General features: G+C 34.0%; 1 pseudogene; it reads right to left on the minus strand.

Annotated features, from left to right (window-relative positions):
• Nucleotides 1–6483: 6483 nt before the first annotated feature.
• Nucleotides 6484–7671, minus strand: LOC149770146 (histone-binding protein RBBP4 pseudogene; annotated as a pseudogene).
• Between the last annotated feature and the right edge of the window lie 522 nt (nucleotides 7672–8193).

Raw genomic sequence — 8193 nt, forward strand, 5'->3', positions numbered from 1 at the left:
GTGATGTGATAATACACTTGTAATTGCAAGGACCCTATGAGTATAATTACTACAAGTGTAATTGCAATAATGCTATGAGTGTAACTGTAAGGATAATATTAGTGTAATTGTGTGGGTACTATTAGTATAATTGCATAGATACTTTGGATTTGCATGGATACTATAGTGAAATTGCAAAGATAATACAAGTCTAATTGCAATGATGCTACAAGTGTAATTGTAAGGATAGTATTGGTATAATTGCAAAGATACTATAGTGAAATTGCAGGGATACTATTAGTGTAATTGCATGGGTACTATTAGCAGAATTACATGGATACTATGAGTGTAATTGCAATGATATTACAAGTGGAATTGCAAGGATACTTGCACATACAGGAGTGCAAATGGATATAATTACATACAAAGTAAGTGTGCAAAGTTTTCAAAGCAATTAACATGCTTTCATTTATTGCATCTTTCCTGCCTTTTTTTTAATAATATTCGAATGCCTCTAAAATGGATTGGGGGGGGGGGTGCATTAGAAACTTAGGAAATTAGTATGTAACAAGTTAAAACCTGGCATGCATCTCAAATGAAGTTGTTGCAATCAAGAAATAGAAGAGACCAGTTCATGAAATGCCTGAATTTGGAAGGGCAAAAGAAGCATTTTTGCAAAGAAGGAAAGTCCTAGTGCATTTCTAAGTAAGCTGGGTCAGGGTAAATTTGCATGTGATATATGAGATCTGCTGACACTGGCATAGATTCAAGCACTTGATGACATTGTCCCGTGTTTTATGTAATTTTGGCATCCAAGCATCCTAATAATATATTAAAAAAGTTACAGTGTTTATCTTGACCCTTACTGACAAATTCTTACTAAAACATGAACTTGCATTTTTAAGAAACAGAATCCCTGACTTGCAAAGTGGCAAAGTGGAGGTAGCCTTTTTCATTGTTTTATTTGTCTTTATATTGCAAAGAAAAGTAACCTAAAATGGAATGGTGTTGCTTTATTGCTACGTATGCGTATGTTCCAGATATCAGAAGAATAAACATGTAAGCAATCACGAAAAAATACAAACCTGCCTGTATGTTTGTGTATGTATATATATATATATATATATATATATATATATATATATATATACACACATCGATTTAGTGCCACTTTGACTTTTATCCGAATCTTTGTAACTGGTTTAAAAGTTTTATTCCAATAAAATGACTTTAATAAAACTAAATGCTCGCGACTTCATTGAAAGTAAACAATCCTGGAAGAACATAAAAAACAGAAAGAAATTCCACTTTTAGAAATTACTTAATTCCCTTACTAGATTGCAAATCAGTCCCAAGTACTTTCAGAATTTGGCAAAAACAGAACTTTTACATTTACTGAGAACCTTCGTTTTGTGTTTTTACCAAAATACTTAAGGAGGCAATCCCCACCAATATTAGAAACTACTATACCAACATCGATCTCTAACTTACATTTAACATTTTGTAAATTGAACCAATTGATCGCCTTCTAAAGTTTTTTGCTTCTGAAAGGAATAAAAATCTAATACCCTTTAACAAATTATAACAATATAGAAAATTAAATAACAAGTTTTAGTGAATTTACACCCAGCTATTCGAAGTCTACTAAGTGCAACAGTGACTCCTATATATGTGCAAAGTCTTTTCCCATTATACAAAATTTGATCTCCACAGTTGATAATGTCTGACATAACACGGTGATATGAACAAGATAGACTTCGATGGAGTCCATTTGTATTACACAATCAGGTGAATAAATAATTAAAAACATGTGCTAAACGTGATCATGAGATAGCTGTGTGAATCGAAATAATACACAGTATCACATGAAATAATACCCAGTATCACATGAAATTATATCCAGTATCACATGAAATAATACCTAGTATTACATGAAGTTATTGAAATAATATCCAGCATTACATGAAATTATACCCTGTCTCACATGAAATCACCCAGTATCACATGAAATAATACTTAGTATCACATGAAATAATACCCAGTATTACATGAAATAATACCCAGTATTACATGAAATTATACCCAGTATTACATGAAATAATACCCAGTATTACATGAAATAATACCCAGTATTACATGAAATTATACCCAGTATTACATGAAATAATACCCAGTATTACATGAAATAATACCCTGTCTCACATGAAATCATACCCAATATCACATGAAATAATACTTAGTATCACATGAAATAATACCCAGTATTACATGAAATAATTGAAATAATGCCCAGTATTACATGAAATAATACCCAATATTATATATAATAATATCCAGTATTACATGAAATCATTTAAATAATGCCCAATAGTACATGAAATAATACCTAATATTACATTAAATAATACATACCCAGAATTAATTAAATAATATCTAGTATTACATTAAATAATACCCAATATAACACGAAATAATATCCAGTATTATACCATTAAATAACTAGCAGTATATAACAAAAAGACCAAAAATGGTTAAGTTTAAAATTAACGCAGGATTATGAGTCTGGACTAGAAGCTACAACTGGCAGCTCTGTTTTTCTTTTTCTTTTAACAAAGTAACCATGCAATTGTTCAAACTTGACCAACCACGTTATGGTTATTATTACATGATCAGTTATTAAGTAAATCATTTTCAAATTATACCCACCCCCGAAACATTTAAACCAAAAAAAAAAAAAAAAAAATCCCCAAAAAACAAAAAAAAAAAACGGCATGCAACCGAAGAAGACAGTGCTTAATTTAATGGAAACGTTACCGTCAGAACGTGTTGTAACAAAAAAGGCAACTAATCTAGACTAGATAATTTAATATGAGCTTAGTGTATTAAAACAGGCCATTTACATTTTAAGTTCGATTCCACTCCTATTTAGAGAATAATCTATGGTTTTTTTAAATTCGAGACATCGCGTGGATTGCTTTCTTCTTTTTTGAGATCTTACAATTTTCTTATGCGGTGTTAATGCGAACCTGTAGCTTAAAAAGTTCCATGGAATTTATGGAAGACTAATCAGATGTACCAACAATAAACAATCAAGCGCATTAATTATGGGCGCAAAGATTATAGGTTATGCAATGAATGTGGCCAATTCAATAAAGTTTTTGCATGTCATTAAGAGGCAAAGTGTAGATAAAAAGAAATCATAAACGATGGTCAAAATTTAAATAAAACCCCCCACTAGCCATTGCTTAAATGTGAAAACATACAATCGGTAATTTATAAAACTGATTCTTTTAACTATGACCCTAAACTGAATATAGAAATGAAAACATTGTATATTGCCATGAGTGGCGGAACCACCATTGACAAATAACGCCTCCACTTCACTTGTAAAATATTTACTTATACCTTACACCTACTCGCACAACATTGATATCTCTTTCTCTCTCTCTCTCTCTCTTTCTCTCTCTCTCATTATCTATGTACTTATTACCAGGCTACCGTCATCATTTTAAATGAACTTCATCACATAAAACAAAATAAGATAAAAGATTGAACCACATCCTTGTCATCTTATTGTGTCTTATAGGTTCTTACATGAAGTTCTGATAATCTAAATTATTTATTCTAATCTTAGTATCAATCTTTTTGTTCTGTTCATTTATAATTTGATGGGAATTATTTATTATTATTTATTGGAATTATACTCATCGAGATTCTGGGCTTCAATATTAGAGATGGATGATTGTGAGTTCATTCAAATTTATCACTGATTATATCATCGTGGTAGAGAACAACGCATTTAAGACTTCCCACATAAGCACATTCAAGATTGGAATTGATTCAGAACATTATTGGAATTGATTCGGAATGCATTCAACTTTAGGACTTGTGATAGGATTATTTTGAATTTAATTCACAACATATTATTTTTGTATTTTCATTTTATAACAAGATAATTAAATTAGGTTTTGAATTTTATAATTTTATTGACTTTGCTATCTGTTATTTTAAGACAATAGAGTCGTACAGCTAAAGACATGTAATGTGTAGATGAAATGCCCACCACTACATGTAGTACTGCTACATGGAGTTTAACGGAATGAATGAATGAATGAATGAAAATAGAGAAAGGGGTGAACAAGTATTAGACGGAATATGATAGACAAGCATATAGGAAGATGGCCACTGCTACAATGCGCGAGAGAGACCAGAAGAACATCTATGTGTTTTGTATCGAAAATGCTCGAGTGGTACAATGAACGAATTAAAAATAAACAATTGTATGCCATGGAGATAACTCAACATGTACAAAGCTACTGGAACTACTGCTTTAGGTCTCACTGGACAGTTTATCTAGTGAATTTTCATTTGAAAATGACATATTGCTGAAAATAAGAATAATTGTACACTGAAGATGCAAATAAAAACAAAACTAATGATTTTTGTAGAAAGCATACATGTGAGTTTTTTAATGTGGTAATCAGGTTAATTCGTTAATACAACTGGTGTCATTTATATGCAACCAACACTGCCATTAACCCCTTATTTTAGCATTCATTTTTGACAGCAAAGAGTTATTTTGAATATTTTCCTGTGACAAGGCAGCTAAAAGAATCAGTATGTGCATTATGCATGAATAAAGTTCACTAGTACTATAACAAAAAATTGCATCCTTTTCATCGCCCCTCAGCCATCTTGATCTTTATATATTTACCTCTGTAGCAGACATAAATACCCGTGCCAAGTTGGTTGTTCGTTTTCAGCCCGATTTACGCATTTGATCTTCAATGCTACTCTAACTGTGACAGACAGTCACCAAACAAGCCAACCCATTTTCAAGCCTAACGCAAAGTAAATCTTAACCACATTACAGATTTAGCTTCTGTTTGCATTTATAAATGCGAAGCTTATGATAATTAGGTAAATGCCTTCTACCTTAAAAATTAGGGAGGTGTCAAAATACGTAACTGCCCAGTGAGACCTTACGTGTGCGCGTTCTGGTACAAGAGCTCTTCCCACAATTACTAAATTGTGGTGAGAATCTAGATTTAAGGTGCAGAGATTAACATTGATTCACAGGGAGACTAGAGGAGAAGATGACTGGCAAGGACACTAAAGGAGAAGATGAATGACAAAGAGACTAAAGGAGAAGATGAATGATAAGGAGACCAGAAGATGAATGACAACGATACTAGCGGAGAAGATGAATGATAAGGAGACTAGAGAAGACGAACGATAAGAAGACCTGAAATTGAATGATAAGGATACTAGAGGAGATGAATGACAAGGAGACTAGAGGAGATGAATGACAAGGAGACTAGAGAATATGAATGACAAGGAGACTAGAGAAGATGAATGATAAGGAGACTAGTGGAGATAAATGACAAGGAGACTAGAGAAAATGAGTGAAGAGGAGACTAGAGAAGATGAATGACAAGGAGACTAGTGGAGATGGATGACAAGGAGACTAGAGAAGATGAATGATAAGGAGACTAGAGAAGATGAATGATAAGGAAACTAGAGAAGATGAATGACAAGGAGACTAGAGAAGACGAATGACAAGGAGCTACTAGAGAAGATGAATGACAAGGAGACTAGAGAAGACGAATGACAAGGAGCTACTAGAGAAGATGAATGATAAGGAGACTAGTGAAGATGAATGACAAGGAGACTAGAGAAGATGAATGATAAGGAGACTAGAGAAGATGAATGATAAGGAGACTAGAGAAGATGAATGATAAGGAGACTAGAGAAGATGAATGACAAGGAGACTAGAGAAGATGAATGACAAGGAAACTAGAGAAGATGAATGACAAGGAGACTAGATAAGATGAATGATAAGGAGACTAGAGAAGATGAATGACAAGGAGACTAGAGAAGATGAATGACAAGGAAACTAGAGAAGATGAATGACAAGGAGACTAGATAAGATGAATGATAAGGAGACTAGAGAAGACGAATGACAAGGAGACTAGATAAGATGAATGACAAGGAGACTAGAGGAGATTACAAATAAATTCTGCTCTGTCTTTGTTACTCTGCAACTCTGTTTAGTGGGAAAAGAGATTTTAAAAATTGTGAGGGAAAGAGAAGAAGTGAAAAATAAGATAGAGAGAAGAATAAAACATAAATATTTGGGTCTGAATAAACTACACAAATATGAATTAAGGTGTAATGATAATTGTATCAATATTTTAAAACAATATAGTGTAACATCTGAAGAAAACCGATTTTCAAAGATTGACATCTACAAATTGCTTCATTAGCTATGCACGACTAAATAAAGAGTTACATAAAACATGAAAATGTTCTTTTCTTAATGTGCTATTTCCAAAAAGACTTCATGTTAAAAAAAAGGCTTACAGTTTCAGTTATCTTGTAAACTAAACAGCATTTCCATCCATGATTATTTTAAAAGAAGTTACAATTGGCATTAACTTAAGCAAGAATAAAAAATCTTGAGTTTAATGCGCACATTTTAAAGGTTGCTTATCATAATCGTGTTCAGAAAAACTGCGAGATTTGCATGATGTTATCCTCTGTCACAGAACAGATTACATAGGGTTCAGTGAGATTCCAGGAGAATTCAAAGATCTCGCCAGTGTGTTTGCAACGAATGAACAGCAGCTCTGATGGGCTGCTTCCAGCATTATCTGCAGATTGTTCATTTCCAAGTCTGCTTGTATCCCAGATATATAATCCTCTCTCTCCGCCACTAGATGCCAGGATTTTCTCATTGTGAGGGCACCACTGAACCTGGAATATTGCATCTTTATGCGACTCGATTGAGTACAGCTTCGATTTCAAATTCCTTAGATCCCATAATGCAATAGTCTCATCCGCAGATCCAGTGGCCAGAATAAACTCCTGATAGGGATTAAAGGATAGGCAGTGGATCTCAGCAGCGTGAGCATGAACAATGCGACAGGTGCTGTTTAAGCGTATGTCCCATAGCATAAGTTTCTTGTCATCTCCCACAGACCCAAACATATTTTGGTATGAAGGATGCCATGCCACATCATTTACAATTGATGAATGCTCTGTAAAAATGGTAATCGCATCAATCACTCCTCTATCAGCAGACATGGAATTGATATCCCATAAACAAATGACGTGATCGTCTGAAGCACTAATTAGATGGCCATTTAGAATGGGATTCCAAGAAAGTCCATATCCTTCTTCTTCGTGACCTTTCAATGTCAGTTCTGGTTTACATTTTCCACTGGGATCAGGTTCAGATGGTTGCTTTGTGCAGTCAAATACCAGCACATCACTGTAAGATGTCTTTGTTGCAATGATGCAAGGATTCTGTGGCATGTAGCAAGCTTTGTTCACCTCGCCTTCGTGATTGATTTTCTTCTCTATTTCAATCTTCAAATTAACTGATTCGTAGTCGTAATCTAGAGCATTAAACTGAGGAATGTCATTGGGCAGCTGCACTCTAGCTATCATCAAGTAGTTTTGCTCATCCGAATTCGTGTGTGTACCCAGTATCAATCTGTGCAAAGAGTAGTCTTCTCCCTCTATTCTTTTGACATCGGGCAACCACTGTGCTGTGAGACTTGGCCATTCCAGAGTATGTCTCATCACTAAGCCATTGAGAACAGGTTTGTCTGCCTCTAATGGCTTCTTTTTCTCGCAACTTGAGATCTCTTCCGCTGCGTCATGAAAATACCCTTCTTGGTCAGTCATGGTTATCAATTCGAAATATTGTACCTCGAAATGACTTGGGATTTGTCTTCGAAAGATTCACACACGCATGAATTTCAGTCACTAGAATTAGTGATACAGATAGAACTAAAATGTGACTGCCTTTTATATAACCCATGGACACCCTCGTGTTGCCTTATTCATAATTTCGCAAAGAAGCTAATTATACATCAAAGTGACCAATAAGTACGTCAGTTTATAGACGGATTAGTGGTTTTGCCTTCTTGCACATGCCATAGGTCGGAGTAATCACGCGCCATTGTTCGACATCCGTCATGAATTTCAACTGACCCGGTCAATTAGCTGTTACCCACAATTTAGAAATTCTTTCTACAGAAACGTGAACATGTAATAATAATAATAATAATAATAATAATAACAATAATAATAATAATAATAAACAAAATAATTAAATCAAATAGAAGGAAGATATATTTGATAGTTGATCAAATATGTGTGCGTATGTAGAGTTGGCCGTTTCTGTTCCTTTACTGCTAGTTGTTA

Source organism: Sinohyriopsis cumingii, unplaced genomic scaffold, assembly GCF_028554795.1.
Source record: "Sinohyriopsis cumingii isolate HCF-2022 unplaced genomic scaffold, ASM2855479v2 utg002626l, whole genome shotgun sequence".
NCBI lineage: Eukaryota > Metazoa > Mollusca > Bivalvia > Unionida > Unionidae > Sinohyriopsis > Sinohyriopsis cumingii.